The sequence below is a fragment of the Salmo salar genome, chromosome 10 (genome assembly GCF_965601325.2).
Source record: "Salmo salar chromosome 10, fSalSal1, whole genome shotgun sequence".
NCBI lineage: Eukaryota > Metazoa > Chordata > Actinopteri > Salmoniformes > Salmonidae > Salmo > Salmo salar.
Window position 1 is genome coordinate 68,260,624 of NC_138300.1, and position 13,353 is coordinate 68,273,976.

Sequence of the window (13,353 nt, forward strand, 5' to 3'; positions counted from 1 at the left end):
GGAGGAATGGGGAAAATGTCAGCCCCTTCCTGCAGTTCAACAGAAAGCCGCTCCTCCTGGACCAAATGCCAGCTGTGACATCAAACACAACCTGGATCTGATCTCAGCCGTGCTTTTTTTCCTCAACGCAAATGTCAAAGGTCACCGCCGTTCATTTTAATATCGATCAGCACCTCTCAAGGTGAAACAGTCACTGAGGGAGTCAATGCCCAACCCACGCATGCAGAACCACGTGCGCATGGACACACACGCACGCACACACACGCACACACACACACACACACACACACACACACACACACACACACACACACACACACACACACACACACACACACACACACACACACACACACACACACACGCAGAGCCCACAACTGACTCTGATAAAATGTCTGTTTGATTTCTCGTTAGTGAGGGGTGGTTGTAGTAAGGTTATAGGAGAGTTGAGAGAGAGGAGACAAGGCAGGTGATCTATCACTAGAGCAGGCTCAGACAGGAGTTATGTGAAATGTCAGACAGCACCTGTGTGTGTGGGTGGCAGAGTGAGTCAGACACCTCTAAACCACCAGCTCACCAAACATAGACAGGAAATGAAATGTTTCCTTGGAAAATAGAAAACCACTCTTCTCACTGTTATTTAGGAGAATCTATTACACACACGCACACAAACAGTTCAGTGTCCATTTATTTATCTAGGGGTGGCAGGTAGCCTAGTGGTTAGAGCGTTGGACTAGTAACTGGAAGGTTGCTAGATCAAATCCCTGAGCCTACAAAGTAAAAGTCTTTCTGCCCCTGAACAAGGCAGTTAACTCACTGTTCCTAGGCTGTCAAACTGGACACCAGTCTTAATGAGGTATGTTTGTGTTACGCTGGTGTCTTAATGAGGTATGTTTGTGTTACGCTGGTGTTGTGTATGTTCAAACTGGACACCAGTCTTAATGAGGTATGCTGGTGTTGTATATGTTCAAACTGGACACCGGTCTTAATGAGGTATGTTTGTGTTATGCTGGTGTTGTATATGCTCAAACCGGACACCGGTCTTAATGAGGTATGTTTGTATTGTGTTGTGTTACATTTGTATTGTATTGTTGCTGTATTCAAATAGGGCCCCAGACATATGGGTGTATAGTACACCATAATTTGGTGGTTTAGTTTCATGAGAGCACTTTAATGTATACATTGTCACAGCATTGCAGAAACGTTCTATTCATGAGGGACTCCGGAGTGACCTTATACTGTATCTCACTGACACACAGACACAGACACACACACATAGGCAAGACACACACAGAGACAGACAGACAAACACGCACAAACACAAGAATGAAGGGTATAGATGGGTTGGTTGTTTAGCAACAAAGCTGACGCATGCACAACTATGGGTCAAAACAGACAGGGTTGGCTTAGATTGTTGACAACATGTCAACTATATTTCTTCTCTAATATTGAAAACATAAATAAATGTGCACAATGAGCACTTGCCTCTTAAATACCTCGTTACAGTTGTTGGTTAGCTACAGTAGCAGCTAGCGAATTATTGCCATATTAGCATAGACATGACATCAGTCAAAACACCTCAAAACAAGACATTATATCAAGAATATGATACAATTAGCTGAAAAGAGCCACCTACAATTCCCCACATGGCAGTTTTTTGTCACTGTTGCTTGCTAACTGGCCATCCAGATTTTCAACAACAACCAGCCTTCTGCCCCATTGAAGTGTGTGCATCGTTTTCGTAATGTTGTCAGCAATCCCATCTATATACACACAAACACACAGTCACACCTTTCTCTCATACACACACACCTGCAGTGATGTATAAGATCCAGAGCCCTGGGCATCCATGCCTGAGGAGACAGTCTGTTTGTGTACCAGAAGGCAACATGGCAATGTCATCGTCCCCCTCCAGTGAACGTCATTCTCTGTCCATGTGATTGCTATCACCATTAACATACACGCATCTGCAAATGTACACACACATGCGCAATACCATATACAGTGCCTTCAGAAAGTATTCATACCCCTAAACTTATTGTATATTTTGTTACAGCCTGAATTCATACACAGAATACCCCATAATGACAAAGTGAAAACATGTTTTTGGAACACAACTTTGCTATGACATTCCAAATTGAGCTCAGGTGCATCAAATTTTCTTTGATCATCCTTGAGATTTCACTACAATTTGATTGTAGTCCACCTGTGGCCAGTTAAATTGTTTGGACATGATTTCGAAAAGGAACACAGCTGTCTATATAAGGTGTGACAGTTGACAGTGCATGTCAGAGCAAAAACTATACCATGAAGTCCAAGAAACTGTCCGTAGATCTCTCAGATTGTGATGAGGCATACAGCTGGGTAGGTGACCAAGAACCCAATTACCACTCTGACAGTGGTAATTGGAAGCTGGAGACTTATATTTCCCTCACTAACTTTAAACATCAGCTATCTGAGCAGCTAACCGATCGCTGCAGCTGTACATGGCCCATCTGTAAATAGCCCACCCAATCTACCTATCTCATCCCCATATTGTTTTTATTTACTTTTCTGCTTTTTTGCACACCAGTATTTCTACTTGCACATCACCATCTGCTCATCTATCTCTCCAGTGTTAATTTGCTAAATTTAAATTACTTCGCTACTATGGCCTATTTATTGCCTTACCTCCTCACGCCATTTGCACACACTATATAGACTTTTTTTTAAATATTGTGTTATTGACTGTACGCTTGTTTATTCCATGTGTAACTCTGTGTTGTTGTTTGTGTCGCACTGCTTTACTTTATCTTGAACAGGTCACAGTTGCAAATGAGAACTTATTCTCAACTAGCTTACCTGGTTAAATAAAGGTGAAATAAAAAATGTTAAATACAATTTTTTATTGGTCAGTCTGAGATATGGCTTTTTCTTTGCAAGTCTGCCTAGAAGGTCAGCATTCCGGAGTCTCCTCTTCACTGTTGACGTTGAGACTGGTGTTTTGCGGTTAATATTTAATGAAGCTGCCAGTTGAGGACTTGTGAAGCGTCTGTTTCTCAAACTAGACACTCTAATGTACTTGTCCTCTTGCTCAATTGTGCACTGGGGCCTCCCACTCCTCTTTCTATTCTGGTTAGAGCCAGTTTGCACTGTTTTGTGAAGGGAGTAGTACACAGCGTTGTACGAGATCTTCAGTTTCTTGGCAATTTCTCGCATGAAATAGCCTTAATTTCTCAGAACAAGAACAGACTGACGAGTTTCAGAAGAAAGTGCTTTGTTTCTGGCCATTTTGAGCCTGTAATCGAACCCACAAATGCTGATGCACCAGATACTCAACTAGTCTAAAGAAGGCCAGTTGTAATGCTTCTTTAATCAGCACAACAGTTTCCAGCTGTGCTAACATAATTGCAAAATGTTTTTCTAATGATCAATTAGCCTTTTAAAATTATAAACTTGGATTAGCTAACACAACGTGCCATTGGAACACAGGAGTGATGGTTGCTGATAATGGGCCTCTGTACGCCTATGTAGATATTCCATAAAAATGAGCCATTTCCAGCAACAATTGTCATTTACAACATTAACAATGTCTACACTGTATTTCTGATCAATTTGATGTTATTTTAATGGACAAAAAATGTCCTCTAAGGAATCTTCTCAGGTTTTGGCCTGCCATATGAGTTCTGCTATACTCACAGACACCATTCAAACAGTTTTAGAAACTTTAGAGTGTTTTCTATCCAAATCTACTAATTATATGCATATTCTAGTTTCTGGGCAGGAGTAGTAACCAGATTAAATCGGGTATGTTTTTTATCCGGCCGTGAAAATACTGCCACCTATCCCAAAGAAGTTAAGATATCGTTTAGGACGTTGAGCGTGGCTGAGGTGCACCCATGACCAGCTCTGAAACCAGATTGCATAGCGGAGAAGGTGCGGTGGGATTCGAAATGGTCGGTAATCTGTTTGTTGACTTGGCTTTCGAAGACCTTAGAAAGGCAGGGTAGGGTAGATATAGGTCTGTACTAGTTTGGGTCAAGAGTGTCCCCCCCTTTGAAGAGGGGGATGACCGCAGCTGCTTTCCAATCTTTGGGAATCTCAGACAACACGAAAGAGAGTTTGAACAGGCTAGTAATAGGGGTTGCAACAATTTCGGCAAATAATTTTTAAAAGAAAGCGTCCAGATTGTCTAGCCCGGCTGATTTGTAGGGGTCCAGATTTTGCAGCTCTTTCAGAACATCAGCTGACTGGATAGGAGAAATGGGGAAGGCTTGGGCGAGTTGCTGTGGGGGGTGCAGTGCTGTTGACCGGGGTAGGGGTAGCCAGGTGGAAAGCATGGCCAGCTGTAGAAAAATGCTTATTGAAATTCTCAATTATAGTGGATTTATCGGTGGTGACAGAGTTTCCTATCCTCAGTGCAGTGGGCAGCTGGGAGGAGGTGCTCTTATTGTCCATGGACTTTACAGTGTCCTAGAACTTTTTTGAGTTTGTGCTGCAGGAAGCAAATTTCTGCTTGAAAAAGCTAGCCTTGGCTTTTCTAACTGCCTGTGTATATTGGTTTCTAACTTCCCTGAAAAGTTGCATATCACGGGGGCTGTTCGATGCTAATGCAGAACGCCACAGAATGTTTTTGTGTTGGTTAAGGGCAGTCAGGTCTGGAGAGACCCAAGGGCTATATCTGTTCCTGGTTCTAAATTTCTTGAATGGGGCATGCTTATTTAAGATGGTGAGGAAGGCATTTTTTTTTAAATAACCAGGCATCCTCTACTGACGGGATGAGGTCAATATCCTTCTAGGATACCCGGGCCAGGTCGATTAGAAAGGCCTGCTCGCTGAAGTGTTTCAGGGAGCGTTTGACAGTGATGAGTGGAGGTCGGTTGACCGCTGACCCATTACAGATGCAGGCAATGAGGCAGTGATTGCTGAGATCTTGGTTGAAAACAGCAGAGGTGTATTTAGAGGGCAAGTTGGTTAGGCTGATATCTATGAGGGTGCCCGTGTTTACGGCTTTGGGGTGGTACCTGGTAGGTTCACTGATAATTTGTGTGAGATTGAGGGCATTAGATTGTAGGATGGCTGGGGTGTTAAGCATGTCCCAGTTTAGGTCACCTAGCAGCACGAGCTCTGAAGATAGATGGGGGGCAATCAGTTCACATATGGTGTCCAGAGCACAGCTGGAGGCAGAGGGTGGTCTATAGCAGGCGTCAACGGTGAGAGACTTGTTTTTAGAGAGGTGGATTTTTAAAAGTAGAAGTTCAAATTGTTTGGGTACAGACCTGGATAGTAGGACAGAACTCTGCAGGCTATCTCTGCAGTAGATTGCAACACCGCCCCCTTTGGCCGTTCTATCTTGTCTGAAAATTTTGTAGTTAGGGATGGAGATTTCAGAGTTTTTGATGATCTTCCTAAGCCAGGATTCAGACACGGCTAGGACATCCGGGTTTGCAGAGTGTGCTAAAGCAGTGAATAAAACAAACTTAGGGAAGAGGCTTCTAATGTTAACATGCATGAAACCAAGGCTATTACGGTTACAGAAGTCATCAAAAGAGAGCGCCTGGGGAATAGGAGTGGAGCAAGGCACTGCAGGGCCTGGATTCACCTCTACATCGCCAGAGGAACAGAGGAGGAGTAGAATAAGTGTACGGCTAAAAGCTATGAGAATTGGTGGCCTAGGACGTCCGGAACAGAGAGTAAAAGGAGCAGGTTTCTGGGGGCGATAAAATAGCTTCAAGATATAATGTACAGACAAAGGTATGGTAGGATGTGAATACAGTGGAGGTAAACCTAGACATTGAGGGATGATGAGAGAGATATTGTCTCTAGAAACATCATTGAAACCAGGTGATGTCATCGCATGTGTGGGTGGTGTAACTGCAAGGTTGGATAAGATATAATGAGCAGGGCTAGAGGCTCTACAGTGAAATAAGCCAATAAACGCTAACCAGAACAGCAATGGACAAGGCATATTGACATTAAGGAGAGGCATGCTTAGCCGAGTGATCATAAGCATCCAGTGAGTAGTGAGCTTGGTTGGGGTCACGGCGATTCAGACAGCTAGCCGGGCCATGGGTAGCAAGCTGGCAGAAGATGGACTGTTTTTAGCCACCTCGTGCGTTTCCGTCGGTAGATTAGTGGGGTTCCGTGTGTTAGAGGGGACCAATCCATTTGGCAAAATAGTTATAGTTATAGTGGCCCAAGAAAATTGTCCGATAAACCTATTCAGATCGCAGCCGATAAGACAGCTAACGATTAGCGGGCCGCAGATGGACGTTCAGGTTACGTCGCGACAGAGGGGCCAGTTGGATAACTCCCTCGGACAGATAACATTGGTAGTCCAGTTGTGAAGGCCCGGTGGGGCTCCGCATCGGCAGTAAAACGGGTCCGGATAGGTGATTGTAGCCCAGGAGTGGCTGATGGAACTCTTCAGCTGGCTAGCTCCAGAATAATTGATGTTTGCTCCGGGACCGATGTTAGCCAATAGACACTCGGATACCAGCTAGAAATCCGGGGATATGGAGATAAAATAGGTCCGGTATGCTCTGGTCTGAGTCGCGTTGTACAAAACTGTCGATAGCTTTTGAGCTAAAGGATAGCTGATGACCACCAACCGTGGTTAGCTGAATACTAACGTTAGCCAGTGAACTTCTGGCTAGCTTCTGTTGTGGATTTCAGATTTGAGGTAAATAATTTTTATTTTTTTTTAATTGGTGAGGCGGGTTACAGAAGAGTGTTTTGAAGTTGAGTTTTTAGAAAAAAAGATATATAAAAAAGATATGCGAATAAAAGATGTAAATATATATACACGGGACACGACAAGACTAGGACAAATGATGTCTGACTGCTATGCCATCTTGGAATGTTAATAATGGTGAGGTTAATGTAAGAACTAGAATACACCCTACAGTAATTACTATCACTACCGATGGTAAAGTTCTTACATTTTGATTATACGACCAGGGTTCGAATCAAAGCCGGGAAAATGTAACTTCATAAATACAGTGAGATTTCGTTTCAATGGTGGATTAAAGTACTATCAAAGTAGTTTATGTTTTTTTCTTTGCAGAGCAGACTGGCTGCTTACCGCCAGTTCATCCTACAAGGGAGACTTGGAAGAGGTGTACGACGCGTCATCCCTTCGTGTGTGGTCTCTTCTATTAGGTGCGCATACCCAGATACAAGTGGCATCTACATAAGGTTTGAGCCACAGGAGATTAGTGGCACCTTAATTGGGGAGGACGGGCTGGTGGTAATGGCTGGGGTGGAATTGATCGAATGGTTTCAAATAGATCAAACACATGGTTTCCATGTGTTTGATGCCATTTCATTTGCTCAGTTCCGTCCATTATTATGAGCCGTCCTCCTCTCAGCAGCCTCCACTGGTTTGAGCGTTAATAAAACAAGTCAATTGGATCTAGCCTCTACTACCAAATAAAATGACTATACATGGAGTTTGTTCTAGCTCCTGAGTGGCACAGTGGTCTAAGGCACTGCATCTCAATGCAAGAGGTCCCTAGTTCAAATCCAAGCTCTATCACATCCGGCTGTGATTGGAAGTCCTATAGGGTGGTGCACAATTGGCCTGGCGTTGTCCGGGTTTGGCTGGTGTACGCCGTCATTGTAAATAAGAGTTAGTTCTTAACTGACTTGCTTAGTTAAATTAAGGTTAAAAAAAATGTAAATGGTGCCTTATGTAATAACACATTATGTCAAACAACTAGACAATCTTACCTGCTCAAATTATGAATAACATTCCCATACATTTTGTAAATTATAATTCTAAGACAAGGTTTCTAAAAATATTATAAGTTTGCTTTGTCGACTATAACAACATGTTCAAGTGTAACCAGAGAAACTAGCTTTGAAGATAAAACTGCTTTGAACACGCACCATCTAGCTTAGGCTACCATCTAGTGGAAAGCAATGGTAACTACACTGAGCAGCTAGTTGAGGATGTTAAGACACTCAAGTTGTCTCTTTGTTTGACAAAAAGCATACATTACAAAGGTGTCGTAAATAAAAACAAACCATGTAAAATAAGTAGTGCAGAAATGTGGTCAGATATTCAGCAGGAGGCAGAAGGTTTGGGGGCATAAGTGTTGATATTTGTTTAGTCTTCAAGTAGTGGTATCCAGTAAAGATATTTACAAAGACAAACTTGATTAGTAGACTTACCGGTGATAAAAAAAAAGAAGAAATAACTGAGCCTCAAGCAGGCTTGCCCTGTTGTTACCTTAGCTAGACAGGTTGGGGCTCACCAGGCTAAAGCAGCCTCCCCAGTCAGTTTTCCAAAACAACTGAATTGCCCCCTAAAACAGGGCCATCCTGGAACGTTCTATAAAACATTATAACACGCAATACTGGCTAATACATACAAATTTAATTATGTAAAAGTACCACGTAACATAATATTCAAACATTCAAATGTACAACCGTTTCATAGCGATCAAGACTTCTATACTGTAATTCCCTCTGTGGACGGGTGTATCTTTGGATTCGGACTTGAATGGCCTGCTCCTTCTCCATTTTCTGAACCCTAGCCCGCTCCCCCAAGGTGACTGCTTTTCTTTATCTTCGGGCACTCAGGAGTGTCTGCTGGGATGGTCCTACAACAGGATAGCAGATGAGCTCCCATCTAACCGACCTTCCCCATCCATACTGTTGAACAGTGGGCTATGTGCATACTATATAATATGTGATGCCTGTTTAATGATATTATGGATATTGCCAACTTTGTAACACTTCCACTAATTATCTTTGTGGGTCATTGTGATGCATAACACATGTATCTAAGGTGGCACTAACAAAACCAGGTAGCTAGCTAGTAACACTTGTTGACAGCTAATGTTACTGGCTAACATTAGCTGCTGCAGGCTAAAACAAATCTATGTCAGCATAACTAGCTGAGTTTACCTTCACTGACTCGCGCCGCCTCCTCCGTTCATTCCTTGACACTGAAGTCACTGATGTTGTCGATGATGGTCGGTCCTTAACCCTTGAAGTTGAAGATGGAGAGGCAAATGGAGGGTTTCAATGTTGAACTTATTTCTATTCAGAAACTCCCGCTTGCGACATCAAAAGTGCCCTTCGTAATGAAGTCTTCTTCTGCTTGCAGCAGAACCTGCCTTGAGCTGGCACATCCTTCTTCTTCAGGACCTGGAGCCACTTTTTCCCATCATTGTGGGTCCCTGTAGCCGATGGTAGTTTACACAAGGATTGTTTTTGTAGCAATTAGTACAGCCTGGAACTACAGTTCACTTTTGAATTACTTGTTGCCATCTTCGTTGTCTGCTGCTCACTCTTCTATTCACTCTCCGCGGTTACACAAGGGGGATGCCACCGAGAAATTCGTGGCCTGGTATGTTATCCAAAACTCAATACCACAGACAATTTGGTCACTCCTACCAATGACTCTTTAGTATCAGTCGTTACTATGGCAATTTAAGATGGCGCTGAGCATAGGTCAATAGAATAATAGTATTAAGAGCTAATGATGTGTAGATTGGCACTGCGGTCTAAGGCACTGCATCTCAGTACTAGCCGGAAAGTAGAGCATTGCAGTAATCTAACCTAGAAGTGACAAAAGCATGGATTAATTTTTCTACATTTTTGTACAGAATGTTTCAGATTTTTTAAATGTTACGTAGATGGAAAAAAGCTGTCCTTGAAACAGTCTTGATATGTTCGTCAAAAGAGAGATCAGGGTCCAGAGTAACGCTGAGGTCCTTCACAGTTTTATTTGAGACGACTGTACAACCATCAAGATTAATTGTCAGATTCAACAGAAGATCTCTTTGTTTCTTAGGACATAGAACAAGCATCTCTGTTTTGTCCGAGTTTAAAAGTAGGACATTTGCCGCCATCCACTTCCTTATGTCTGAAACACAGGCTTCTAGTGAGGGCAATTTTGGGGCTTCACCATGTTTCATCGAAATGTACAGCTGTGTGTCATCCGCATAGCAGTGAAAGTTAACATTATGTTTCCGAATGACATCACCAAGAGGTCAAATATATAGTGAAAACAATAGTGGTCCTAAAACGGAGCCTTGAGGAACACCGAAATTTACAGTTGATTTGTCAGAGGACAAACCATCCACAGAGACAAACTGATATCTTTCCTACAGATAAGATCTAAACCAGGCCAGAACTTGTCCATGTAGACCAATTTGGGTTTCCAATCTGTCCAAAAGAATGTGGTGATTGATGGTATCAAAGCAGCACTAAGGTCTAGGAGCACGAGGACAGATGCAGCGCCTCGGTCTGACGCCATTAAAATATAATTTACCACCTTCCCAAGTGCAGTCTCAGTGCTATGATGGGGTCTAAAACCAGACTGAAGCATTTTGTATACATTGTTTGTCTTCAGGAAGGCAGTGAGTTGCTGCGCAACAGCTTTTTCTAACATTTTTGAGAGGAATGGGAGATTCGATATAGGCCGATAGTTTTTATATTTTCTGGGTCAAGGTTTGGCTTTTTCAAGAGAGGCTTTATTACTGCCACTTTTAGTGAGTTTGGTACACATCCGGTGGATAGAGAGCCGTTTATTATGTTCAACATAGGAGGGCCAAGCACAGGAAGCAGCTCTTTCAGTAGTTTAGTTGGGATAGGGTCCAGTATGCAGCTTGAAGGTTTAGAGGCCATGATTATTTTCATCATTGTGTCAAGAGATATAGTACTAAAACACTTTAGTGTCTCCCTTGATCCTAGGTCCTGGCAGAGTTGTGCAGACTCAGGACAACAGAGCTTTGGAGGAATACGCAGATTTAAAGAGGGGTCCGTAATTTGCTTTCTAATGATCATGATCTTTTCCTCAAAGAAGTTCATGAATTCATTACTGCTGAAGTGAAAGCCATCCTCTCTTGGGGAATGCTGCTTTTTAGTTAGCTTTGCGACAGTACCAAAAATACATTTCGGATTGTTCTTATTTTCCTCAATTAAGTTGGAAAAATAGGATGATCGCTCAGCAGTGAGGGCTCTTCGATACTGCACGGTACTGTCTTTCCAAGCATGTCGGAACACTTCTATTTTGGTGTAGCTCCATTTCTGTTCCAATTTTCTGGAAGCTTGCTTCAGAGCTTGGGTATTTTCTGTATACCAGGGAGCTAGTTTCTTATGACAAATGTTTTTTTGTTTTTAGGGGTGCGTCTGCATCTAGAGTATTGCGCGAGGTTAAATTGAGTTCCTCAATTGGTTGGGGTCTGAGCAGATTATTTGTTGCGATTGCAAACGTAATAAAATGGTGGTCTGATAGTCCAGGATTATGAGGAAAAACATTAGGTCGGGACAAAACTAGGTCTAGAGTATGACTGGCAGTGAGTAGGTCCGGAGACATGTTGGACAAAACCCACTGAGTAGATGATGGCTCCGAAAGCCTTTTGGATTTGGTCTGTGGACTTTTCCATGTGAATATTAAATTCACCAAAAATGTGAATATTATCTGCCATGACTACAAGGTCTGATAGGAATTCAGGGAACTCAGTGAGGAACGCTGTATATGGCCCAGGAGGCCTGTAAACAGTAGCTATAAAAAGTGATTGAGTAGGCTGCATAGATTTCATGACTAGAAGCTCAAAAGACGAAAACGTCGTTTTTTTTGTAAATTGAAATTTGCTATCGTAAATGTCAGCAACACCTCCACCTTTGCAGGATGCATGGGGGATATGGTCGCTAGTGTAACCAGGAGGTGAGGCCTCATTTAACACAGTAAATTCATCAGGCTTAAGCCATGTTTCAGTCAGTTCCAATCACATCAAGATTATGATCAGTGATTAGTTAATTGACTATAACTGCCTTGGAATTGAGGGATCTAACATTAAGTAGCCCTATTTTGAGATGTGAGGTATCACAATCTCTTTCAATAATAGCAGGAATGGAGGAGGTCTTTATTCCAGTGAGATTGCTAAGGCGAACACCGCCATGTTTAGTTTTGTCCAACGTAGGTCGAGGCACAGACATGGTCTCAATGGGGATAGCTGAGCTGACTACACTGAATGTGCTAGTGGCAGACTCCACTAAGCTGGCAGGCTGGCTAACAGCCTGCTGCCTGGCCTGCAACCTATCTCAATGTGGAGCTAGGGGAGTTAGAGCCCTGTCTATGTTCGTAGATAAGATGAGAGCACCCCTCCAGCTAGGATGGAGTCCGTCACTCCTCAACAGGCCAGGCTTGGTCCTGTTTGTGGTTGAGTCCCAGAAAGAGGGCCAATCATCTACAAATTCTATCTTTTGGGAGGGGCAGAAAATAGTTTTTAACCAGCGATTGAGTTGTGAGACTGCTGTAGAGCTCATCACTCCCCCTAACTGGGAGGGGGCCAGAGACAATTACTTGATCCCGACACATCTTTCTAGCTGATTTACACGCTGAAGCTATGTTGCGCTTGGTGACCTCTGACTGTTTCATCCGAACATCGTTGGTGCTGACGTGGATAACAATATCCCTATACTCTCTACACTCTCCAGTTTGGCTTTACCCAGCACCATCTTCAGATTAGCCTTAACGTCGGTAGCCCTGCCCCCTGGTAAACAGTGTATGATCGCTGGATGATTCATTTTAAGTCTAATACTGCGGGTAATGGAGTCACCAATGACTAGGGTTTTCAATTTGTCAGAGCTAATGGTGGGAGGCTTCGGCGTCTCAGACCCCGCAACAGGAGGAGTAGAGACAAGTGAAGGCTCGGCCTCTGACTCCGACTCGCTGCTTAATGGGGACAACCGGTTGAAAGTTTCTGTCAGCTGAATGAGCGACACCGGTTGAGCATTCCTACAGCATTTCCTTCCAGAAACCATGAGAAAATTGTCAGACTGCGGGGACTGTCCGAGGGTATTTATACTACTATATGTACTAACTAGTGGCACAGATGCTGTTTCATCCTTTCCTACACTGAAGTTACCCTTGCCTAACGATTGTGTCTGAAACTGGGCTTGTAGCACAGCTATCCTTGCCATAAGGTGATCATTCTCCTGTATGTTATGAGTACAGCGACTGCAATTAGAAGGCGGACCACGTCCAGATAAAGCGTCCGATGTGAAAAAGTTGAATGAAAAAAGTCAAGCGAGGGGAAAAAATAAAAATGTAAACGGTAATTAAAAAGTAAAAACAGTAAAATTGGCAGGTAGCAAAGTAAGGTTAGCAACAAAATGCACAGCAGCACGTAAACAAGTCCTCAAGTTGTGACCGGAAATTCTAAGTGTATGTAAACTTCTGACTTCAACTGTATATTGGCTTGTAAGTAGTCTTGGGTTCCTAAGCATTAACCTTCACTGTAGCCTCAATTTCCAGCTTTCTCCTCGCAGCTCATGAGGTGGAAAAATAACATCTGGCAAATATTTTAAATCCTAATTGTAATGGAACATTTTCTCCCACGCTCTCTCTATCTC

General features: G+C 43.0%; 1 protein-coding gene across 1 annotated transcript in view; it reads left to right on the forward strand.

Moving 5' to 3' along the window:
* The window catches only part of b4galnt4a (beta-1,4-N-acetyl-galactosaminyltransferase 4a), a 497,048-nt gene that overhangs the window by 377,325 nt on the left and 106,370 nt on the right, over positions 1-13,353 (forward strand). The gene's annotated exons all lie outside the window — the stretch shown is intronic.